This window comes from Cetorhinus maximus, chromosome 21 (genome assembly GCF_964194155.1).
Source record: "Cetorhinus maximus chromosome 21, sCetMax3.hap1.1, whole genome shotgun sequence".
In the NCBI taxonomy this organism is placed as follows: domain Eukaryota; kingdom Metazoa; phylum Chordata; class Chondrichthyes; order Lamniformes; family Cetorhinidae; genus Cetorhinus; species Cetorhinus maximus.
In genome coordinates, this window is record NC_135899.1 from 3,465,625 (window position 1) to 3,492,620 (window position 26,996).

Genomic DNA, 26,996 nt, shown 5'->3' on the forward strand with positions numbered 1-26,996 from the left:
CTGAACCACTGTCTCCCTCCGACCCAGAACCTCCAGAGCAGCCCAGGGAGGAGCCCTTTGTCGTCGATCCTGGGGGTGGGATGGTGACAGAGGAAGGGCCGACTAGTGTGGCTGGGCCACCTGCGGCCCTCTGTGTGGTGGGGGGAGGGGGTTCGATCACTGACAGTGACAACCCGGAGGAGGAGGGCAGGGGAATGGGGGGGAAGAGGAGGAGGGCGGGGGGATGGGGGGGAGGAGGATGGCAGGGGGATGGTGGGGAGGAGGAGGGCAGGGGGATGGGGGGGAGGAGGAGGGCAGGGGGATTGGGGGGAAGGAGGAGGGCAGGGGGATGGGTGGAGGAGGAGGGTGGGGGGATGAGGGAGCTGCTGGTGGACAGTGGGCGTGATTTAGTCCATCACGAGTGAGTTGGTGGACACCCTCATGTCCCCACCACGTCTCCCCTCATCCCCCTCGGGGAACTCTGGGAATTCCTAGCCGACAGCTTGGGTCAACGTGACAAAGTCCAGCTGGCCCTCGACCGCTGGTCGGAGCTGACACTGCTCAACAGGTCCGCCTCACAGAGGGCTCATGTCTTCTGTCAGGAGCACAGAGGAGGTGGAAGGCCAGCTCGAGGGGTTGGAACAGGAGGTGCTCGACCTGGAGTCCCATCTCGGTCAGGCCGATGAGGACCCGGCCCTGTGGAAGGTGTATGAGGTGAAGAAGGATGCGCTGAGGGACCTGCAGCTTATCCGGTCCTGAAGTGTGTTCGCAGGGTCACAGATCCGGCTCCTTCAGGACCTGGACTGTGGCTCCCCCTTCTTCTACTCACTGGAAAACAGGCAGGGGGTCCATAAGCAGCTCCTGGGGCTGCTGGCCGATGACAGATCCCTGGTCTCAGATCCACAGGGTCTCAGTGTCCTCCTCCTTCCCACCCCCAGGGTCCGTGTCTGCCCCCAAGTCCCCAACAACCACCCCGCCGTGCCTTCTCTGTTACCAATGCACCCCCACCCTCCCACCCTACCAGCTCCCTCTGCCCCCCCTCTCACACACACCATTCCCTCCTATCATGCCCACACTCAGTTCACTCCCCAGGAAGCAGTCACTGACTCCATGGAACCTTCCCTTGCACATTCACCTGGGCATCCTCACCCCCTTATTCCCTCCTCCGTGCTTTCTCCCTCCTCCCCGCTGGACACCTTTCCTCCTGCAAACTCCCTCCTTCCTCAGACAACTTCCCCTCTCCAAACTCCCTCCCTTACACCGTACCCCCAAAACCTTCCTTCCCACTTGCACTGCCCCGTTACACCCTCCCCCCCCACCAATACTCCCTCTTCCCTCTCCCAACCTCACTCCCCCGACATCTTCGTCCTCCACCTCCCAACTCACCACCGCCCTCCCACCCCCTCTCCCACTCACACCTAGACCTTCCTCTCTCCTCCCCACCCCACCCCACCCCCTTCGCTGATTATCTTTAGCAGCCCAAGGTCAAGAACAAGGTGATGTTCTGAAGCAGACCTGAAGCATCAACTGAGACCTCCCACCTTCCAAGAGCTGCTTCGTGCTAGAGCCATGTCTATGTGGATCCACCCAGCATGTGATGCATGTGTTCCTCCAGGGTCCAGTGGCTGGAGGGCTCCAGCATCTTCTCCTCCTCGGATATCCGTGATCTTAGCAAGGCTCTAACACTAAGCCCTGACTCCTGCACGTCACAATCATCCAGATGTGCTCTGGGCCGGTGTGTTTTCCCGCTGGTGTAACGGTAAATCGGGCCCCACTCTGACATGGCAGTCTCTGCTGCATTTCCTGCAGATGCACCATTCTCTTAGATCACGGACATCCGAGGAGAAGGTGCTGGAGCCCTCCAGCCACCGGACCCTGGAGGACAACATGCATCACATGACCACCACGGCACAGACCATTGTCTCACATGATGCCAGAAGATCGATGCAGAGAACAGTGGGTGGTGCTGACAGTAACAGACACTTTGTAAAAGCAGACTATCAAGCAAAGTATGAAATCACTTATTAAACATTATTAAACACGCTTTCACAAGTACTTTATACAAATTGTTGTCTGCACTGACTGTGGTTTCAAAGCCTATGTTTTATTCAGACAGTCGCGAACCGAAACGGAAACCAAGGGTGGAATTTGAGTACCTGCTCTTTGGCGAGTTTGTGGCACGGGCATTTAATTGGATGGGAGGGTAACAGGTGGGGATGCCATCATCTTCCTGCCTCTGCCTTGATTTTGTCCGGGACAGAAAGAACCCGGAATGGCTTCCTGCCCAATGCCAAATGAGGCCCTGAAGTGGGCAATAAATGCCCAGTTCAGGGCCTCAGCCTGCCGTTGTTGAGGTTGCTCGCAGGTACCCAGGAAGTTTCCCTCCTTCAAAGCTACTTGGTGCCCAATTGAGGGACTCAGTATCAGTGGGAGGGAGGTACAGAGAGTCTCACTCTGACCCCCACAGTGCAAACATCTCCCACCCCACTTCCGCTGCCATCAGTCACCTGTGCCCAGGTCCTTCAGCAATCCTGAGCCCAAGTGGTTGTAGTACCAGTAACAGCCACTGTCTCCTGGTGGCATTGCTGAGCAAATAAGAGCTGCCAGCCTCTAATGATAAACCGACATTGTAAACAACCCCATATCCCCAGATTTCTGGGAGGGGTAGGTATAAGTTAGAATTCCTGACTGTAACATCAGACTTCTGAGAACCCAGCCTGTGGCTTAGATTGCCAGTGAAATGGAAACGGATTCGAAAGTAAAGAAAACAAACCGGAGAGTTCGAATTTCAGCCAGTGGTCAGAGTAGACACAAGGGCCAGAATTTTCCGACTTCAGCGCGCGGCATCGTGATATTTCAGTCGGCGGGTGCGCTCAGCAGCGGGGCGTTCGGCTGCCATTAAGTGAAGGCCTCGTTAAAGACCTTAACTTGCCAATTGTGCTGGATTTTGAGGGGCCCGTGCGAACTTCAGGTCGGCGCACGAGCCCAATGGGAAGGCGGGTAGGACATTTTATAATAAAACTCATGCATGTCGGGATATGTGGACTCAGAGGGGTTGTTCATGTTTTACATGAAGTTTTAATTGCTGATAGTGTTTAAAAGTTGCCTGTGTGCTTGTTAGCAGTTCTCATCGATTTCCAAGAGCTTTTTGTGTACTTTGAAACCAGTCCTCAGACAGTAATCTTCCTCGGGCCTGCAGCTTTCTGGAAGCCTCCATTTAACCTGGGGGTATGGGTTCTGACCTCTCCACTGAGGCAGCTCCCCTGAGGAGGAAGGGAGGGATAGAATAAGGAGGAGGCCAGGACTGGACAATCAGCCTCCAGGGGAGCCACCTTTGGGAGTACAGGCGCAGGCACAAGGGACACAGGGACAAAAGCTTGTCCAAGGTGGAAGGGGCATGAGAAGACGCCACTATCCTGCTGCCAGGGTATACAGGCGGTGAAGCAGCTACCTCAATATGAGGTGCAGTGCCGAAGGAGGCTCCAAATCTCAAGGGAGGCAGTCAACTATATCTGTCAGATGATTGGCCCTGAGATCTCCCCTAACTGTGTGGGTGGACATCTCATGCCAGCGGCTCTGAAGGTCACAGTTGCCCTCCACTTCTATGCCACTGGTTCCTTCCAGGGCTCAGTGGGTGATCTTTGCGGTGCCTCCCAATCAGCTGTCCCCACTTGTATCAGCAGGTTACAGACGCTCTGTTCAGACGGGTATCCACCTTCATCCACTTCCGCTGCGACCAGGCAAGTCAGGCACAGTGAGCCAGAGGCTTCGCGGCCATTGCTGGCTTCCCCCGCATCCAGGGTGCTATAGACTGTACACATGTGGCCATCAAGGTGCCAGCAGGTGAACCCGGTGCTTTCATCAATAGAAAGGGCTTCCACTCCATGAACGTGCAGATAGTGTGTGACCACAGGATACTGATTCTACAAGTCTGTGCAAGGTACCCAGGCAGCTTCCACGATGCCTACATCCTCAGACACTCCCAGGTGCCGGGGCTCTTCAGTGCTCCGGCTCGGCTGGATGGTTGGCTGCTGGGTGACAAGGGCTGTCCCCTCAGAAGGTGGCTCATGACGCCTCTTCGCCATCCAAGAACAGAAGCTGAGCAGCGGTACAATAGGAGCCAGCGCACCACAAGGGCTGTGGTGGAGAGAACCATCGGTCTTCTCAAGATGCGCTTCCGTTGCCTGGACCGCTCAGGGGTTGCACTCCAGTACCCCCCAGAACCCGTCTCTCTGATAGTGGTAGCATGCTGCGCTCTGCACAATCTTGCGCTGCAAAGGGGGGATGCAGTTGGCGATGAAGACCTTGACGCAGTGGATGAGGCTGCAAATGATGAATCCAGCAGTGCCTCAGAGGATGAGGAAGCACAGGGCGATGATGAGGGCCACAACGACGACCTGCGTTTACACCGAGGAGGCAGGGACACCCGGGACACTTTAATCCAAAGAACCTTCAGCTAGCTCCACACACATGGATCAGCAGGAACAGCATTGCCTGGCGCTTCCACACGTGGCACTTAGGTGCCACAGCTTCCACCTGTTCAGCTGCAACTAAGGGCTTAGGACAGAAACATCAATGTCCACTCAAACACTCATGATAAGTATGTGAAAAAGAAAAATGCACCACAAACAAAACACCCTCAGCCATGGTAACAAAAGTGGACTTTATTCTGTCCAAAAGAAAACCAAACAATTCTCCACTGCAATGAGAAAAATTTGGGTCCCTATTCTCAGGCCAAAACAAAATCACCAGTGACATATCCGTGGAGTGCCTAAGGTGCATTATGCTTACGTTTTCGGGTGCTACGTCTAGGTGCCGCCCCATCGCTCGGAGTGGCTTGAGAGACTGCCTGCTGACTCTGCTGTCCTGTTGGCCTCGATGACCTTGGCGGGCGTCCTCTGGCCCGTGAAGCCTGTGATGGCTCCGCCTGGGAGGAAGTGGCCAGTTCCAGAACTGGCACCTCCCCAGTTGTTGCAGCCTCAACGGAAGAAACGTTGACTGGCAGAGAGGCGGAGGAGCTGCTGCCTTCATCCGGAGCGCCCTGAGAGGAGCTCGCAGCGACGTCAGGCAGCTGCTGCGCCAACATGAGGTCCAAATCTACCTCCCTGCTCACCGCAGATGCATGGGCACCGAGTGCCAACGCTTGGTGTCCACAACATTTCCCACATTGGGAATGACCACCCGTGGCCAGTATCGCTGTGAGGGCTTGCAGGTCAGAGGGTATCCCAATCATAAAATGTTCCATTCGATCGAACCCGCTCTCTATGAGAGTCGCCGATCTCTCATTGGAGGAAGCCTGAAGCTCTGCCCTGAGGGTCAAACCTTCACGTGCACTCTGCCTGGACTCCTCCATCGCAGAGACCAACTGAAGCATTCCCTCATGCAACCCTGCCAGATGCAAACGCACTTCCTGCCGCCTGTCCTGCAACTGCTGCATTGGGGACAACTCCAGAGGCATGTCATCAGTGCCAGACTCAGCATGTGCCTCATTCCCTGCAGCTCTCCAGCTGCTGGCGCCATCGGCACTCTCTGCCCCTACCATCTCCTCCAGCGATTGTGGTGTGCCCTCTCCACTGGAACCCAGGACACTTGCCGACGGTAAAGACCCCACCGAGGTGTATGTGTCTGCGCTGGTGCCTGGCTGGCTGAAAAGATGTGCTGCAAGTTGCACATGTTGGCCCTCAGGTGTGGAGGGGGGGCTGCGGGGTCGGGGTGTGGGTCGCTGTGGTGGTGATGCTGAAATTAACAACAAGGACAGTTCCTCAGTTAGCGGACAGTCAGTTCAACGTTTCATCCCTTTCCCCCCCAGCCTCATATGTCGCTCACCCCTCAAGACCCTCAGGAGACGAACATTGGTGAGGTGGAAAAGAGTCAAGAAGAGCCCCAACCATTAAACGCACATGCAGACAGGCTGGTCAGATGGCCTCAGGAATGCCTCATGGCATGTTATGTACCATTGGAGTGGGGAAAGTGCAGAGGTACCTGACCTGGATGCATTCTGGCCTTGAGAGTTGCAGGGCTGAGGAAACATCGCAAACACTTGCGGCATTTGCTGAATAACATGGTGGCATTTATTTAGGTTGAGTGCCATGAGGTTCACAGCTGAGGTGCTGAGGACCTTTTGGACAGAGTAATGTGGGGCGCACTGGCTGAAAGGGTGGTGGAGGTCCCAAACCCCCTAAGATGCAATAACTCTTTGGCTGTGCAGCAGCGATCCAATGGCATGTTAGACCATGGTGATAATGGTCACAAACGGGATAGGGTGACTTTGGAAGGTGGTGGAGACACGAATCTTCAAGGGGATGAGCATCCCTTCTGTATGACCCACACATCAGAGTGTCTCACTCTATGAATGAGCATTGTTTCAGCATTAATGATTGAAGCAACCATCAGTGGTTTGGATGGTGGGCAGACAGAGTGGATGGAACTGTGGACCTCAAATACCTGGTAGCTGGACCCCAGCCTCACCGCCCCCAGCCGCCCTGGCCTCCTGCCCAGCTCCATGGCCTGCTCTTCAAAGGTTGTGAGGTGCTGGAGGAGGGCGTGCCCACCTCCAGTCCTCTGGCGCTCCCGGGCATAGTGGCAAAACAGAGAAGAGGATTTATTGGGGCTGATAACTCATGTACTCTGCACGCGCACGCCGCACCCCAACCACAGTGGCCCATCTGAGGCCTCCAGCGGCTCCTGTCCTCACTACTTGTGATCAGTCCCCAGAAGATAGTACGGCTGGTCCCAACCCCCACCCCCAACGGCCACCTTGGACACATTTGGCGTCCATCACTTTGATAACACATAGGCCTTAGCGCCCATGGCAAGGAGGCGTAACTAAGTGTGGCGCCGATGCCAGCAGATGTCACTTGGCCAAAACACCTTGAGGCTCCCCTTCCACCATCTCTTCCACCATCAATATGACATGTGTTGGAGTTCTGAGTATGTGTCTAGCTGCCTCCCCTGCAGGTTGCCCCCAGACTACTCAAATGCCACACACACCAACATATGCTGCAGTGAACACCCTCCTTCTCCTCAACCACTAAGGCTGGTGTAAGCATGGTTAGTACCCGTTTGGCCACCCAGCATGCACCAGATGCCCTGTGCAGTAACGACAGCAAGACATGGGGGGGGGCGGGTCAAAGGCTAAGGCCACCTTCTGGGTCAAATGGCCAAGACTGACATGGTACTCACCCGTCCAGAGCGCTGCAAATCATTGAATCTTTTTCTGCACTGGGTGCCAGTGCACTGCACATCATCATGGGCACTGACAGCGTCACCTACCTCCTCCCACGCCTGGCTGGTGACATGGGGGGTCCTCCTCCTCCCAACCCCAGATACAGCAGGTGCCGACGGATAGACACCTCTTGGAGGAGGACAGGAAGGCGTGCATCAGAAAATTGGGGGGCACAGTAGCCCCCGCTGGCCTCTCCTGCAGCCTGCCCCCCTCCTCCTGCTCATGCTGCTGTGCAATTGGTCCTCCCTCCCTCTCTCCACGAGTGGCCATGGTGCACTGCCTCAAGTAGGCTGCCTGGCCACTCTTTATACAGGCTGCAGGTTCCCCAATGGATCCGGCAGTCTGAGGCAGCCTGCCCCCGCCACTATTTTCCCGTTCTCCACGGGAGTCGCTAACCCGCTTGCCGGGCCTTAATTGGCGGTGCCGCCCGTTTCACCAACGGCAATCGGCCACCCGCCCACCGCCAAGTCCGACGGGCCCGCCCGCCCGACAAACGGAAAATTCTGCCCATGGGGTGGAATTTTACAGCTCCTCATGCCGGTGGGATTTTCCAGTCCCGCCGAAGTGAATGCGCTTTTGATCGCCCTGCTGCATTTTATGGCCCCATCCCCACCGCGATAGGTCATAAAATTCCACCTGTGGTTTTTGTAGCTCAGTTTTTCAGCAGGAGATGAACAGTTCAGTGACTATGGGTATAACACAGCTAACGTAGAAAGTCATGGCACAGATAGAAAAGAAGATCAAAAAGGCTGGTTCCGGGAACAGAGTTGAGAGGGTTCCAGAAAGATGCGCCTTTGGTGTTCTCTGTAGCTGTGGAAGTCGGGTGAAGTAAAGCTGCTGTCAGATGGGTCTAATTCCTGCATGAATAAAGAAGCTGAAACTCTACCTGGTAAGAACAATGTTTCGAGGGACTGCACATAGTGCCATATGTGCTGGGGAACTACCAGTGAATCTGTGAGATCTACCTTTCTTAAATCAGCTGCTAAAGTGCATGGTCGCTACTGAGTACAATGTGCCTGTTAATTTATGTTTAATTTAAATTGATTTTGGTTTGGTTGCTGCAGTGAAAGTTTTAAAAAGTGAAATCTTGCCCATCGGTTTCTTCTTGAGGTTATTTTGGGAGTCTGGTTTCTGTACATTATTGGTCTCCATGGTGACCATAACAAGGGGTAAAATAGCAAAGGTGTCTCAGTGTTTCGTTACACAAATTCTTAAAAACAATTGCAGATCAGCAAAAAAGTTAAAAAAGCTAACTTAGAACTTGGAATTATTTCTAGGGCTATAGAATTCAAAAGTAGTGAAGTTATGTTAAACTTGGACAGGACTATATTCAGGTTGCACTTAGTGCTGTGCACAGTTCTGGTCTCCAGACAGAAAAAGGAACCATAGAATGACTAGGAAAAGTGTAGAAAAAATTCCAGAACTGGGATATTGCAGCTCTTGGGAAAGATCAAACAGCTCAGGTGTTTTTTCTTTAGGAAACAGGAGACTCAGAGGAGATCTGAGGGAGATGTATAAAACTGAACGGGTTGTAAAGGGTAGATGTGGAGAGAATGTTTCCACTTGTGGGAGAATTCAATCATAGCGGCTGTAAATACAAGAAATGTTTCGAAGATACTAATAAATCCAACAGGGAAATGAGGAATTATTTAATTACTCAGAGTGGTTAGAATGTGCAACTCACTAAATAGTTTAACTGACTCCTGACGGATGAGCTCAGACAGAATATAACAAACTAGTGGCCCCATCACAACAGAAATGTCAGAAAGAGATAGTAAATTATTAATCAAATTTTTTCCATGCCTGAGCTCAGACAGTAGATTTTTAAAAATGTATTCATGGGATGTGGGTTTCGCTGGCCAGGCCAGCATTTTTTGTCCATCCCTAGTTACCCTTGAGAAGGTGGTGGTAAGCTGCCTTCTTTAACCGCTGTAGTCCATGTGGTTTAGGTACACCCACAGTGCTGTTAGGAAGGTAGTTCTAGGATTTTGACCCAGTGACAGTGAAGAAACGGTGATATATTTCCAAGTCAGGGTGATGAGTGACTTGGAGGGAACTTCCAGGTGGTGGTGTTCCCATCTATCCGCTGCCCTTGTCCTTCTAGATGGTAGCGGGTTTGGAAGGTGCTGTCAAAGGTGCCGTCGTAAATTCATACAGTGCATCTTGTAGATGGTACACACTGCTGCTGCTGTGCATCGTTTGTGGATGTGGTGCCAATCAAGCAGGCTGCTTTGTCCTGGATGTTGTCAAGCTCCTTGAGTGTTGTGGGAGTTGCTCTCATCCAGGCAAGTGGGGAGTATTCCATCACATTCCTGACCTGTGCCTTGTAGATAGTGGGACAGGGTTTTGGGAGTCAGGAGGTGAGTTACTCGTTGCACGATTCCGAGCCTCTGACCTGCTCTTGTACTCATAGTATTTATTTGGCTAGTCCAGTTCAGTTTCAGGTCAATGGTAACCCCCAGGATATTGGTAGTGGGAGATTCAGTAACGGTAATGCCATTGAACATCAAGGGGCGATGGTTGGATTCTCTCTTGTTGGAGACAGTCATTGACTGACACTTGAGTGGCGTGAATGTTCCTTGCCACTTATCAGCCCAAGCTTGGATATTGTCCAGGTCTTGCTGCACTTGGACATGGACTGCTTCAGTATCTGGGGAGTCATGAATGGTGTTGAACATTGTGCAATCGTCAGTGAGCACCCCCACTTCTGACCTTATGATGGAGGGAAGGACATTGATGAAGCAGCTGAAGATGGTTGGGCCGGGGACACTACCCTGAGGAAATCCTGAAGTGATGTCCTGCAGCTGAGATGACTGACCTCCAACAACCATAATCATCTTCCTTTGTGCTCGGTATAACTCCAGCCAGCAGAGAGTTTTCCGCCTGATTCCCATTGACTCCAGTTTTGCTCAGGCTCCGTGATGCCACCCTTGGTCAAATGCTGCCTTGATGTCAAGGGCAGTCACTCTCACCTCACCTTGGATTTTAGCATGCAAAAACTGGAGCAAACCATCCTGTTGTCAGAGGTGAAAATTTGAAAATCTCTTCCCTGACTGCCTCTAATCTGCTTACTAATGTGGTTTATGGATGTACAACAGGGGGCAGGTAGCCAACCCCTCCCAAGAGGCACATTAATAATGTAAATATTGTAATGAGGCTGGCAGCAGCTGATTTGAAATGTTTCACAGGTTTCATTGTCATGGTCTGGTTTCCCAAGACTCTAAGTGTGGGGTTAGGGGGTTGGTGAGGAATTGGAAACCAACCAGGACAAAATTCTGATCCTCTTGGGATCAATGTGCAGAGATGGGACTATCTGAAGCTCTTCCCCACCTACATTACCTGATCCTAATAATATCCAGGTCAAAGTATTTCAGCAAAGCCAAAGTAGTGAAAATGCTCCAAATGAAATAAAACACAGAAAATAAAGAAAACACTCAGCAGCATCTGTGGGGAGGGAAACAGAGTCAATGTTTCATGTCCATAGCCTTTCAGCAGAACTGGAAGAGCTTTGCGATTAACTTTTAAAATGAATGAATGTGACAAATAATGGTGGAGTTGGAGGAGGAAAGCACAGAGAGGAAAGTCTCTGATTGGCTGAAGGGCAGGAGGGAGGGATTCAATGATCAAAAGGAAGGTGGTACAAGGTGAATGGGGTTATTGAAGAAAGTAAAGATGGATCCAGAGGAAGTGTCCATGGCTGTAGAAAAATAACAAAAGGGAAAGGAAGCAAAGAAAACATGTCTGGGAGGAGAGGCTCCCATGTCACAGGAATAAAGGCGGGGGAGGCAGTGGTGCTGTGGTAATGTCGGTGGGCGAATAATTTAGAGGCACAGACTAATGCTCTGGGGGCAAGGGTTCAAATCCCACCAATGGCATCTGGTGGAATTTCAATTCAATTAATAAATCGGGATTTCAAAAAACAATCATTAATGCCATTGAGGGAAATCTGCCATCCTGACCTGGTCTCACCTACAAGTGAACCCAGACAAACAGCAATGTGGTTGGCTCTGAAATGGCCTTGCAAGCCATTGAGTTGTATCAATTCACAACTGGACGGACCATCCGGCATCGGCCTAGGCACTGTAAATGACCAGGGTTCACCTAGCCCTGTCCACCCTGTAAGGTTCTCCTTACTAATATCTGGGGGATTGTGTAAAAATTGGTATAACTGTCCCACAGACTAGTCAACCTATAACCCGACATAGTCATACTCACAGAATCATACCATAACAACTGTGGCTGTACCAACATGACATGGCCTGCAGTGGTTCAAGAAGGCCACTCAATGCTACCTTCTCAAAGGCAATTAGGAATGGGCATAAGTCCTGGCCAAACCAGCGATGCCCCACACCCTGTGAAAGAATAATAAAAAGTGATGTGCACCTGCCTGTTGACCACTAGTGAAGCCCCACCCAGAGCGCCAACACACATCTCCTCCACTTCCAGTGACTCTGAAATAACCACACTACATTTGCAGCATGTGTCATTGGAGAGGTGATTATGATCTGATGGTTTTAATCCCAGTACTCAGTCTGACAGACAATGGCACGTCTAATGGGAAAACAGGATGCTCTTCCTCAATCAGTTTCAAAGTAGAACACTCTAGCAGGCAGAGGATTGAGAAACTAGAGTCGATGTTTTATTTCCCACTCCAGAATGTGAGAGGAATTCCAATGGGAATGACACATGAATGGAACAAAACAGATCAATTCCCGATGGGGCCTGAGGAATATCCCAGCAGGACAGCATGAGGGTGGGCAGAATGGGGGGAGGGGGAACTAATCGGGCAACAACATTATGGTGTCAGGCAAGACGCCTTATTCTGAAACTATCCCCCTAGTTTTAGATTCCCCCACAAGGGGAAACATCCTCTCAGCATCTACTCTGATAAGCCCTTCAGAATCTTCTCTGCTTCAATAAGGTCATCTCTCATTCCTCTAAACTCCAATGCATATAACCTCAATGTGTTCAACCTTTCCACATAAATACAACTCCTTTATCCCAGGAATCATCCTACTGAACCTTTTCTGAACTGCCTCCATGCAATAACCCCACTTAAATAAGATGACCAAAGTTGTATTAAACTCAAAACAGAAAATGCTGGAAAAACTCAGCAGGTCTGGCAGCATCTGTGGAGGGAGAAACAGAGTTAATGTTTCGAGTTGTGTGGCACTTCTTCAGAGCTCTGAATACAGACTCGAAATGTTAACTCTGTTTCTCTCTCCACAGATGCTGCCAGACCTGCTGAGTCCTTCCAGGATTTTCTGTTTTAATTCAGAATTCCAGCATCTGCAGTATTTTGCTTTAATTTGAGACCAAAATTGTAGGCTGTACTCTCAGCATGGTCTCAGCAACTCCCTGTATAGTTGTATGAAAACACACCCACTGTTATACTCTTTGATACTTGTATCAAAGGACATTAAAACCATGTTGACTCTACTTGATTGTATGATTTTTAAAATGTCTTGCTACAACAAAAGCAGGAATAGGGGTTAAAGGTCTTCATTTAGAGAGAATCTAACCATCACCCCTTGACATTCAATGGTATTACCATCATTGAATCCCCCACTATCAACATCCTGGGGGTTACCATTGACCAGAAACTGAACTAGACTAGCCATATAAATATTGTGGCTACAAGGGCAGGTCAGAGGCCAGGAATTGTGCGAGCAACCCACCTTCTGACTCTCCAAAGTCTGTCTACCATCAACAAGGCACAAGCCAAGAATGTGATGGAGTACTCCCCACTTGCCTGGATGAGTGCAGCTTCCACAACACTTAAGATGCTTGATACCATCCAGGACAAAGAAGCCCACTTGATTGACACCACATCCACAAATGCTCACTCCCTCCACCACCAATGCACAGTGGCAGCAGTGTGCACCATCTACAAGATGCACTGCAGGAATTCACCAAGGCTCCTTCGACAGTACCTTCCAACCCCATGACCACTCCCATCTAGAAGGACAAGGGCAGCATATAGATGGGAACACCACCACCTGGAAGTTTTCCTCCAAGTCACTCATTAGCCTGACTTGGAAATATATCGCCGTTCCTTCACTGTTGCTGGGTCAAAATCCTGGAACTCCCTCTCTAACAGCACTGTGGGCGTAGCTTTACCTCAGGGAGTGCAGCAGTTCAAAAAGGCAACTCACCACCACCTTCTCAAGGGCAACTAGGGATGGGCAATAAATGCTGGCTTAATCAGTGAAGCCTAGATCCCGTGAATGAATAAAAAAAATTTAGACTGGTGGAAGGTGAGAAGTGATTTCCACAAGGACCAGGACTGGGACAACTGTTGTTAACCATTGGGCTAAATGATAAGGAGTCAGGAAGCAGAAGCAGAAATGCAGAATCTGTAGACAAAATAGTAATTGGAAATGCAGTTAATAGAGAGGAAAAGTGCTTAAAAAAAAAATCTTGCAGCTATTAATAAACTTGCAGATTGGGTGTTTTACCCAAAAAATTATTTCAGTACAAATGTGAGGTGTTTGATAGGAAGAATGAGGTTCCCAAAAATTCCCTGAAAAATCTGAATGGGAGAGATGGGCAAAGACTTTCACATGTGCAGAATCAGAATGAATCTAAAGTAACAGCACACGTTATCAAGGCCATAAACAATAAAACACTGGAGTTCATTCTAGAGCAAGGAAATGAAAAGCAAAAATGTGACATTGGAACTCAACTGGAACCTCGGTTATCAGACACTGGACACGGTGTGAACAGTTTTGGTTTCCACATTTCCATGTATCAAGACAGAGAGGTTATTTTTACAAAGATGACACCAGATTGAGAGATTATAACTCACAGGAATAACTGAACAAGGTGGGCTCTATTCTATAGGTATGAGGAAGCTGAGGGGTGAGCTAGTAAAGATCTCCAGAAAGATCCAGGTCTGTTGTGAGATTGAGATAAAGAAGGTATTTCCAGTTGAGTGGGTACAAATTGGACTGCAGCAGTTAAAGAAGGCAGCTCACCACCACCTTCTCAAGGCAATTAGGGATGGGCAATAACTGCTGGCCTAGCCAGTGATGCCCACATCCCATGAACAAATGAAAGAAACCTGGATGTTCATCAAGGTCACTAATAAATCCGATAATGGATGTTGGAGAGATTTTGTTTCTCAAAAACGTGTTAAATTGTGGAACTTGCCAAAACATGGAGTAGACGAAGCGATAAACAAAGCTGGATTTAAGAGAAAGAAGGATATGTACATGAAAGAGAAAGGTATGGAAGGTTATGCTGTTCAGATTAGATGGGCTTGAATGGAGAGAAGCTCACCTCAGAATTCCCAGCCTTTGACCTGCTCTTGTAGCCACGGTATTTATGGCTGGTCCAGTTTCTGGTCAATGGCAGGATCCAGCATGTGGATGGTGGGGATTCAGTGATGGCAATGCCTTTGAATGTCAAGGAGAGATGGTCATTGCCTCATACTTGTGTGGTGTGAATGTTGCTTTTCACTTATCAGCTGAAGCCTGAATGTTGTCCATGTTTTGCTGCATGTAGGCAGGGTCTATTTCATTATCTGAGGTGTTGCGAATGGTTCTGAACACTGCAGTTATCAGCAAACATCCCCACTTCTCCCCATTTATGAGGAGGGGAAGCTCACCTCAGAATTTCCAGCCTCTGACCTGCTCCAGTGGCCACAGTATTTATATGGCTGGTCCAGTTTCTGGTCAATGGTAACCTCCAGGATCTTCATGGTGGGGGATTCAGCGATGGTGAGAACTTGTGTGGTATACCTTCACTAACTTGATGACAGTGTTTGCATGGGGTAATATTACTGGATTTCTATGCTTAAAATCGAGAAGGGGGCTGTTGCCAAGTCATTTACTTATGTGTTCTGACCAACTGGAGCTTTTTGGGGTGATGTTTTGTAAGATTGTTTTAACTGTGTGACTTTAATCTTGTGTGTTTAAGATTTTTTCCTTCTTGCTAATAAATCTTTTAATTTTAAAACCCTAAAAAGTGTTCCTGGGATTCTACGTTTTTGGGATCAGTAGTTCTTTCCTTCATTTTCAAAATATAAAATAAAGGTTATGATCAGTCAGGCAAGTTTCCCTCTGGGTTTTTGCTTGCTGAATAACATCAGCTGTGGTCATAACATTTGAAACTCTCCTCCTAAAAAGGCAGTGGAGGCAGAGTCTTAGAATATTTTTAAGGCAGAGCTGGATAGATTCTTGATTAACAAGGGGGTGAAAGGTTATCAAGGGTAGGTGGAAATGTGGAGTTGGGGTTACAATCAGATTATCCATGATCTTATTGAATGGCAGGGAAGGCTCGAGGGGCCGAGTGGCCTGTTCCTGCTCTTAACTCTTATGTTTATACGTCAGACAGTGAATCTTTGGGCATCGTATTTATTGAATTGATTATTACCAATCACATATCTGCATAACGATCATCATTAGACCAGAGTGTAACATTATCAGGCACAGGCAAAATCAGGAACCAGCTCAGATTTATAAAACTTCAATAGTTATCGTTACTTACCAGGAATACCAATAAAGGCAAGGACTGTGTAGTATATTCCTTCAACACCATCAATTGGTAGATGCATTTTCTATGTGAAGAAATCTGTCCCTTTGTGCTACAGGTTATCCCTGTGATTTAAAATATGAGGCCATACATTCTCAGAGCCTGTAATTTATATCCTGTGGGATCTCCACAGGGACACTGTGGTTGCAACATCTCCCAAAACAGTTGTTATTTAAATTTGAAAAAAACAGGTTATGACAGTTGTGCTAAATCCCAGTTGTGATAGTGCTGAGATTGAATTAGAAAACCTCAAAGATTGTACAATTCTGCTCAATTCATTAACTAAAGGAGATTGAACACTTTAGCCTTAAGGCGATGGTCCTTTCCTACGAACACTACCAGCATCATCTGTAAACCTCATATTGTTTCAGGGATGTCTTTCAGTCTGCTATTTCTTTAGGCATCAAATTTCAAATGGATGAGTTTTCTCTCATGCTGCTTCCTGAACCCAGGGATGTGTTTGCTCCCTTTTCCTGTAGCCATTCAGTAATTAATTTTTATTCATTTACAGGATGTGGGCTTCGCTGGCTAGGCCAGCATTTGTTACCCATCCCTAATTGCCCTTGAGAAGGTGCTGGTGAGCTGCCTTCTCGAGCTGCTGCAGTCCATCTGGTCGAGGTACACAGAGTGCTGTTAAGGAGGGAGTTCATGAATTTTGACTCAGCAACAGTGAAGGAACAGTGATATATTTCCAAGTCAGGATGGTGAGTGGCTTGCAGAGGTGGTGTTCCCATGTATCTCCTGCTCTTGTCCTTTTAGATGGTAGTGTTTGTAGGTTTGGAAGCTGCTTCCTAAGGAGCCTTGGTGAGTTTCTGCAGTGCATCTTGTAGATGGTAAACACTGCTGCTACTGTGTGTCCGTGGTGAAGGGAGTGAATTTTTGCAAGCTACAGCATGAACTTCATTACACCATCGCTCTGCTGTAGTCTGAGGCTGCCTCATGTGTGTCATCAGCCACAGCCTCTGTCGGTAGTCCTGTCTCCAAGGAACAATCCCTGCAACTTCTGTGGACCCTGGAAGACTGCAGGGGTCTGTGACTGACTGAGCATGTAGAAGTCATGCACACTCCCTGGAAAACGTGTTTCTGGTGGTCACACACCAGCGGCACATTCAGCGAATGGAACCCCTTGAAGTTAATATGGTTTACCGTGTATTTCGATAGAGGCCTGAGCTCCACATGAGTGCAGTCGATTGCACCCTGAACCTGTTGGAAACCAGAGATCTGGGCGAATCCAATCACTCTTGCATCCTGGCTGTCCTGGTCCTAGGTGAAATGCACAAAGTTGTGTGTCCTCGCAAAGATGGCATCCGTGACCTCATGGATGCATTTGTGGGTGGAGGCTTGTGAGATCCCACAGACGTCACATGTGGAGCCCTGAAAGGAGACACTGGTGAAGAAAATGGGTGCCGCGGTCAATTTCACAGCCACTGGCACTGGATGCCCTCCATGCCCCCATGGTGCTAATTCCTGCAGTAGCTGGCAGATGTGACAGGCCAGTTCCCTAGACAATCATATTCTTCAGTGACACTGGTTGTTGGTCAGCTGCAGGAGTGACAGGCGGCATCTACAGGCCCTAGGTGTCGTTAGGCGTCAACCAGTGACAGCTCGTTGTGGCTCTTCAACTGTGTGTGTGAGAGACCCAGCTGCTCCTTCTTCCTGAGATTGCTCCTCCTGCCTCTGAGCAGCCAGGAGCCTCAGTCACTCTCTCCTCCGACATCTTCACTCTCTGTAGGCCATCAGACATAGAGCTAGGTCACCAGGCTCCATGATCCTGGAAGAAATCCAATTGGAAATTTGAGAGAAACTTCTTCACTGTTATGATACCCAGCTGAGGTTACCCCAGGACAAGCCTGACCCCAGAGTGGAACCCAGCTTGATAGATCCTAACTTTTAATTTGTTTGTTTAGATACGTGGAGAATAGCTACTGAACAGAGTCACAGGAGTCAGCTGATGAAATTTTAACAAGAATAAAATATATATCCAATAAGAAAAGACGAAATATATTTGAAATGCTCCTTCACCAACAACTATACCTTTACAGGTATATGCAGATTTGTAAGAATAACACAAGTTACAAACGCTATTTTATACTGTAATGTCCTCAGCAAGTACACTGTCCATTTACCAATAGGCACCCCGTGGTCAGACACACCAGCCTCTGAAACCAAATGGCAGATGCCACCTCAAACAGATGCTATAGATATATCCTCAACTACCCTGCGCCACCCCCACCCCCCACCCCCAGATATATGTCACACCATGAGCCAACCAGTCTCACTGCACTCTGTTTTTCACACGTGGGTTTCCAATCTCTACTCTCCAAGGACTCGCTTTGGAATCTTCTCCCAAACTGACACTTTCTCTCAGACGCCTTCTGCAAGGGTTCACCTACAGGGTTTTGAGCTATCCTTCTGATGTTCCTCTTCCATGGGTCACCACATGCATTCAAGCTGTCTTGCACACACCCATCTCACCGACTAAGCTGACAACAGCATGCCGCTGTTTTTCATACCCATAGCAAAGAGTTACAGACCTTTAATTGTCTCTTTGGACCTTCTTGCCACTTCTGAAGCCTTTATCTCTTGAAGCTTGAAACTTTCACCTTGAAGCTTGGAACATTTCTCTCTGCCCCCCCACTCTTCACTTAAGAAGAGCTTTTTCAGGTTCCAGTCCTTCCTTTGATGAGAAGGTCTGCTTGGGACTTTCCCCTGTTCCACTCCCCTGGATTTTTGGGGTTTTCCTTTAGCTTGGGACTTGCTATCTGTCCCTTTCTAGGCTGCTCCTGCCTGGCAGCAATCTTCAAAAGCAGTTGAACTCCAACAGCTTCCAAAACCAATTGCTGTTTCTAACTTTTCTGTGTGTGCCTGTGGGAGGGACCTGCCTCTCTGGGTCCCTGTCACCAGGCAACAGCTTAATTCTTCTGCCCTTGTGTTCGCTTTACTTCTTAAGTCATAAGCTCTCATTCAAAATGCAAGCACCTTTTTAAAGTGAAACTGAAACTACATTTGACCTTTCTTAATACACGGATACGGAAATACAAATCAAACTTAAACATTAAAGGTAACACTCATTCCTAACACCTCCAAATACGATCTCTATTTCCTGAAAACCAACCCTTTGGAGGAAAGAGAGCTTCACAACAATGAACATTTCTTTACAATGGCCTTACATCTGCCTCACACAAACTTACCATAAACCCCTGGCAATAGCTTATTACATACTATATAAAATACGTATTACGTTTTGTTTCACAATTATATATGTTATCGTACAATTACAAATATTTAAGCAAAACAAAGTCAATGTAATATTAGTTGAGTTTGCACATCATAGATTTATCATAACTTAATTCTTATGTTTCTTTTTCCTCTTATTCCGAGTCATGAACTCAGCAAAAAATGTTTCATTTAAGCCTACAGCCCAATTGTCCTTTTTGTTCGCTCTAGGTGTAATTCCATCTTCAAGATTACTTTCCAAACTCAAATATGGTAAATTCTCATTTTGATTTAGCAAAGTCAAAATTGAATTCTTGTGCATTAACATTTCATTTCTTCTCTGACCAAAATCTCTTATTGCCGTTTCAAGGATGTTATTGAGATGCTTCTTTTGTTCACACAAAAGTGTTTCATAATCCTGCTTGGTTTGATCTTTAACCTTTGTGATATTGCTGTTTCTCCAAATCCCATTTCGAATTGAACTTTTCCACTTCTTTTTGAGCAAAGTCAATTATATTCTCCCTGTAGAGTTTCATAGTTTGTTCCAACACTTCAATTCTTTTGCATAATCCATGAACTATATCATCCCACTCTTTTCCAGGTTTAGAATGGTCTTTTGCAAACTGTCCATTTGCCTGGATTCTAACTGCTGTATTTTGCATATTAGCACTGGCAAGCACTTTCAAATCAGTGTCTCTGTTCATTGACTTTGCCAGGCCATTTTGCACTTTGTTCTTTTTGTTGTCAATTCTTGATTTCCAATTTTGCATACACTTCAGCTATCTTCACATTGTCCATGACTGAGTTTGATACATCAATAATTTTACGTGGATCCGTTCTCTGCTCAACTGGGCCTCAATTCAGAGTTTTTATTCACAGGAACAACTTTGGAACTGTGACACTCCATATCACATATCTTCTCCTTCATCTTTCCCAGATTGTTTTAATGTTCAAGAATCTCATTATTATTTTCACAACAAAATCCTGACAGTTCATTTAATTTGGTTTTTAATTCTGCATTCAACCAATTCTGATTGACCAACAATTTCTTTTCCTGTTCAAGGCATTTTCCCTGATATTTCATAGCAACTGCCGATGCTTGAAGTTCAAGTTTCAATTGAAGATTGACTTTTGTTAAGTTTGCTTCTACAAGTTTATCACTTAGACATTTCAAGTCCTCAGTCAACTGTTCCACTTTCTGTCACTGATTCTCAATTGATCTAATCAATTCTCTTCATTAGCAAACTCCTCTTTCATACATGAATGTTGTTTTTCTACCTTAATTAGTTGTCCTTCTTCCAATTACTTGTTATCTGCGGTAAGTGTTTCATTTTTGGCCACAGTAGTTTTTTGAAGTTGGTTGAGCCCAGCATGACCAACTGCCTGCTGCAGTACAGTCATTGCCACATTACTGGCTCCACTAACCAAATCATTACTCAGAATAAAATCTACCCCTTCAACAGGTGATTTAGGAATAGTTCCCATCATAACAGTTCCATTCACAAAGTGACTTTGTAAGTTAACTTGGATAAAGAAACAGGTTCATAAATTATATTAATACCTCATCAATATTTTTTCTTTCATCAAACTGCCTGGAACACAAATTGGACCATCAGCCACCATTAATGATTGATCTGCTCCTGCATCTCTCAAAATTTTTATCTGTTTACTTATTTTGTTTGAGGAGTAAGGGAACATGTCTCCCTTTGACATAAAACATCCTGGTTAGCCTGGCTTCCTTCACCAGTAATCAAAGAAGAATTCTCTGGGCTCTTCTGTACCATATCCCCCTTTCCTGTGTGTTTTCATGGAGCACGTTTCACCTTTACTACTGCTGCAGTTTTAACAACAATTTCCTTTTCTGATGCAACCTTTTCTGAGGAATCCTTTGGCATCCCTATTAATGCAATAGGGCTATAATTTTAACTCCAGCAATCTGCCCCAACATGCCCCACCTCATTACAATGAAAATGCTTAGGATTTTGAAGTCGCTTCCGCCCTTAGCACCTCCCTTTCCGGTCTGAGGAGAAATTTCCTGGGAATTCTCAACTGTCCCTTCTCTTCCCTGTCTACTTGACTTCCTTTCACCTTCCCATCTGCTCAGCTTTATAGGGATGACAGAAGAAGGGTCTAGATTTATGAACCAGTTCATAACCATCAGCCATTTCCGCAGCCTGTTTAGCTGTTTTAGCCTTCTGATCTTCAACATGGGCCCTAATTAGAACAGGAAGTGAATCTTTAAATTCTTCCATGAAAATTATTTCCCTAAGAGCTTCATACATCATCTCGACTTTTAATGCCCGTATCTCACAGTCAAAATTACTTTGCTTTACCCTTTCAAACTCAATATGGGTTTGCCCAGGTTGTTTTCTTCTCTTCTGACATTTCTGCCTGTATGCCTCAGAGACTAACTCATATGCACTCAGAGTAGCTTTTTTTACTGCATCATAATCCACCAATTCTTCTTCTGAAACTGAAGCATAAACCTCATGAACTCTACCTACTGACCTACTCTGCCACAGTAATTTCCAGATTTCTTTTGGCCACATCATTTGCCTAATTACCTTTTCAAACGAAATAAAGAATGCCTCTACATCCTTTTCCTCAAACTTTGGGAGAGTTGCACAAAATTAACCATCTCCCTACTAGGATTTAGATTGAAAGGTTTCTCATCATCAGAAGTTTCCTCAGAATCTGAGATCTCTTTTTTAAGGTCAAGCCTTTTAGGCAAATATTCCCTTCCTCATTCCTTCTCTCTTTCTTCCATTGCTAATTTCTCCCTCTGGAGGTCGAATTTTCGCATTTCCATTTCTCTTTGAAATGCTCTCTCTTTTTCCTTTTCTGACCTTTCTTTCTCCATTTCCTTCCCCTTTGCCTCTAATTCAAGTTTTTTCAGTTGTAACTGAAGTCTCACTACCTCCAGCTGTGACTCACCCACCTGGAGAATGTGGTCTTTCTGTTATCCCTTCCAGTTTTAAATGCTGTGCTATTACCTCAACTATGACTGTTTTCCTCATCCCTGCTGGTATTTATAACTCCAACATACCCCCAACTCCATTAGCTTACTCTTGGTTAATTTCTGTGAACCAGTCAGTTACATTTTCCATCTGCAGAAAAGTCTTAGCAACCTGCAAAGACATTTCAAATTCCAACCTGTACAACAGACCTCACAGCAACTCCAATTCATATGTCCAGTTCCTCTTTACCTTCACATATTCATTTTTTGAGATTCATAGATCCAACCAATGTTCAAGGTTTTCCAATTCCACCTTATCATAAATCCTGAACCAGTTATTATTCCATGTCCAACTTTAATTTGTTTTGCTTAGATAAGTGGAGAGTGGCAACTGAACAGAGTCATATGAGTCAGCTGATGAACTTTTAATAAAAGAATAAAACATTTATTCAACAAGATGAAGTATATTACAAGACTCCTTCACCCACCACTATACCTTTAAGATATATGCAGATTTGTAAGGATAACACAAGTTGCATAAGTTATCTTATACAGTAATGTTCAAAGAAAATACACAGTACATGTACTAATAGGCACCAACTGATACAGTGCATAAAATGAATGCAACATCCAATATTGATGGAACATCTCAGAATAATTTTTCTTCTCAGTTCTCTGCCCAAAAGCAGTTCAAACCCACAGCACCATGATCTCCAGCGCAGGTAAGACAAGGAGGCAGCTCCCAGATCCACCCCAGCTGGAACACGGATCAAACCCCATGCTGTCGGCACCAATCGGATCCTCACCAGCCAATTGGCCCCACAAAGTCTCTGAGTTGCTGAGGCAACACACACTTTAACACATGGGCAACCATACCCACATCCCATGAATGAATAAAAAAATGTTGTGAGCTGGAGCTATGAATATTGCTGGTAAGTGCTCCAGATTTCTTTCCATCACATGACTGACCAGGAATCGTTCCCATTCTCATCGCTGCCATAAGCACATGTTGGAAGCTTTTTCAGGTTTCTGCTCAACCTGTTTAGCTGCCTTCAAAACAGGGGCCTTGCATTGTCCATCAAGCCCTATGATGGGTCTTGAACTGTCAGCTCCTAATTTAGAGGCAGGGATGGTACCACTGCGCCACAAAACTTCCTCTTAAGTTAATGCAGCACTTCAAACTACACCATGGCTAGTTAGTACAGCACAGTAAAATAATACAGTACGTCAAACTGAATCCCAAGAGAAACTAATACTGACTCCTCTGCCAAGCTCCCCTCTTATCAAACCCCACCCAGTAAAATTAACTCACTGCCTGTGAATCTCTTCACCTGTGTGTAAATCTACTTTCTCTGGGAAACATCTCATGCCTTGAGGCTCTCCCCCTCTGTGAAACTCCCAATCAGAAAAAAAAACCCTTAAAATCCTGAACACTGTGAATTCCCAGGCCCTGTGGAAAGCTCCCTTTGAAACAGGGAAAACAGTGAAACTCCATCAACTGTGAAATTCCTCCCACTGTTTGTGGAACTCCAAAACTCATAGTGTGTGAATTTCCACCCTGGGAAACTCCTCCCAGTGCCACCCACCCCCCACCGCCCTGTGAAACTCCTCCCGGTCACACCGACCCCCCACCGCCCAGTGAAACTCCTCCCAGTCACACCCACCCCCCACCGCCCTGTGAAACTCCTCCCAGTCACACCCACCCCCCCACCGCCCTGTGAAACTCTTCCCAGTCACACCCACCCACCGCCGCCCTGTGAAACTCCTTGCCAGTCACACCCACCCCCCACCGCCCTGTGAAACTCCTCCCAGTCACACCCACCCCCCACCGCCCTGTGAAACTCCTCCCAGTCACACCCACCACCCTGCGAAACTCCTCCCAGTCACACCCACCCCCCACCGCCCTGTGAAACTCCTCCCAGTCACACCCACCACCCTGCGAAACTCCTCCCAGTCACACCCACCCCCCACCGCCCTGTCAAACTCCTCCCAGTCACACCTACCCCCCAACCAACCTGTGAAACTCCTCCCAGTCACACCAACCCCCCACCGCCCTGTGAAACTCCTCCCAGTCACACCCACCCCCCACTGCCCTGTGAAACTCCTTCCAGTCACACCCACCCCCCATCGCCCTGTGAAACTCCTCCCAGTCACACGCACTCCCCACCGCCCTGTGAAACTCCGCCCAGTCACACCCACCCCCCACCGCCCTGTGAAACTCCTCCCAGTCACACCCACCCCCCACCGCCCTGTGAAACTCCTCCCAGTCACACCCACCCCCCACCGCCCTGTGAAACTCCTCCCAGTCACACCCAAACCCCACCGCCCCGTGAAACTCCTCCCACTCACACCCACCCCCCACCGCCCTGTGAAACTCCTCCCGGTCACACCCAAACCACACTACCCTGTGAAACTCCTCCCTGTCACACCCACCCCTCACCATCTTGTGAAACTCCTCCCAGTCACACCCGCCCCCCACCGCCCTGTGAAATTTCCCCTGTGAAACGAATCTCTATGAAACTCCTGCCCTGAGTAAAAATTCTCTCAAAAATACTCCCATCTATCCCCTCCAGTGTGCTAGGTTGGCCACTGATGGAACTCAGGAATCCCAGACACTCTCCCTCACCATCCCCCGTGCATGCAAATTAACAAAAATAATTAGGAGCTTATGGCCAGGCCAATATAATTGATTAAAACAAGCACTGAGATTGTATTGATACACTGAATTACTTTATTGATCAAGTTTAAAGAATAATTGTTTATAACCACTGAACTAATAACTGATATCAATACTGTATACATTGAATATAGTAATCGTGGTGATGTGCACAAGGCACATCCTTTCTCCTTGCCTCCCGGTCCTGCGCTTTCCTCTTCAGTTTCTTTCCTATTCTGTCATGAGGAATGAGTGTCACAGCGTTAATTGAGTGGCAAGGCTCTGGAATGCACTGCCTGAGATTGTGGTGGAGGCAGGGTCAATCGAGTGGTTAGGGTCTGGAATGCACTGCCTGAGAGTGTGGTGGAGGCAGGGTCAATCGAGTGGTTAGGGTCTGGAATGCACTGCCTGAGAGTGTGGTGGAGGCAGGGTCAATCGAGTGGTTAGGGTCTGGAATGCACTACCTGAGAGTGTGTTGGAGGCAGGGTCAATCGAGTGGTTAGGGTCTGGAATACACAGCCTGAGAGTGTGGTGTAGGCAGGGTCAATCGAGTGGTTAGGGTCTGGAATACACAGCCTGAGAGTGTGGCGGAGGCAGGTTTAATTGACTCATTTAAAAGAGAATTAGATTGTTATTTGTAAAGGGATAATTCGCAGGGTTACTAGGAGAAGGCAGGAGAATTGCACTAATTTATTGGTCATTTGGAGTGCCAGTGCTGACATGATGGACTGAGTGGCCTCCTTCCACACCTTCTGCTTCCTATTACCTCCCACATGTGTGGTTAAATGAAGCACAAGTCTTTTTCCCAAAGGATCCTCCGCCCATGACCAGCTGTTGTCCCTGACGGTTTGAGCTCTTCCACCATCACCACCCAAAATTTGCTGGTTCCACCGTGGGCCTTTTCTCCGAACCCTGAGCGAGGAACAATTAGCTGAGCCTGGGTGAACTCACAAAAGGGCGGAGACAAGCACCCCCTGAGGTCTCACATAACCCTGCTGCCCTAAACAACTGATACATGTGGTGTAAGAATTGGAAATAAAACCAATAACTTAAAGCCAAAGTACCCCCTGGAAATGAGCAGTGTTTATCTGTTCCCCAGTGGCTGCTATTGGCACAAGCTGCAGAATGCAGGATGGTCTTTCTCTTGGGGATGGTGAATTGGTGAATGGTGTCAGAGACAGGGACACACTGTTCATCGTGGTGTGGAATGTGAGGGTGGTGATGTCAAGACAGACACAGCAACCAGGCAGACCCAATCGGATCATTATTTATGAACACGCGCTCATAATTGGAAATGATTTTACGTGATATTGGTATCAGCTAATGAGAATTCGAGGCTGGGAGAGGAAGCAATTGGCACCACCCAATGTCTAATCTTTATTGGTTAATATGGGTTACTTGCGTGTCAAACAGCATAAACAGCAAATGATAGACACTAACCGATCCCACAACCAACAGGTCAGATCAAAGCTCTGCAGTCCTGCCACATCCAGTCATGAATGGTGGTGAACAATTAGACAATTCACTGGAGGAGGAGGCTCCACAAATATCCCCATCCTCAATGCTGTGGGAGCCCAGCACATCAGCGCAAATGTTAAGGCTGAAACAGCCAGAAGTGCCAAGTTGATGATCCATCTCGGCCTCCTCTGGAGGTCCCTAGCATCATAGAAGCCACTCTTCAGCCAATTCAATTCACTCCACGTGATATCAAGAAAGGGCTGAAGGCACTGGATACTGAAAAGTCTATGGGCCCTGACGATATTCCGGCAATAGTACTGAAGACTTGTGTTCCAGAACTTGCTGCGCCCCGAGCCAAGCTGCTCCAGTACAGCTCCAACACTGGCATCTACCCAGCTATGTGGAAAATTGCCTGGCCAATTACCATCAGTCTACTCTTGATCATCAGCAAAGTAACGGAAGGGGTCATCGATAATGCTATCAAGCAACACTTGCTTAGCAATAATCTGCTCACTGATGCCCAGTTTGGGTTCCGCCAGGGTCACTCAGTTCCTGACTTCATTGCGGTCTTGGTTCAAACATGGACAAAAGAGCTGAACTCCTGGGGTGAGGTGAGAATGGCTGCCCTTGACATCAAGGCCACATTTGACTCCGTGTGGCATTAAGGAGCCTTAGCAAAACTAGAGTCAATGGGTATCAGGGGGAAAACCCTCCACTGGATGGAGTCATACCTATCACAAAGGAAGATGGTTGTGGTTGTTGGAGGTCAGTCTTCTAAGTTCCAGGACATCACTGCAGGAGTTCCTCAGGCTAGCATCCTCGGTCCAACCAACTTCAGCTGCTTCAACAATGGCCTTCCTTCCATCATAAGGTCAGAAATGTTCAATGACGATTGCACAATGTTCAGCACCATTCACAACAGATACTGAAGCAGTCCATGTCCAAAAGCAGCAAGACTTGGACAATATCCA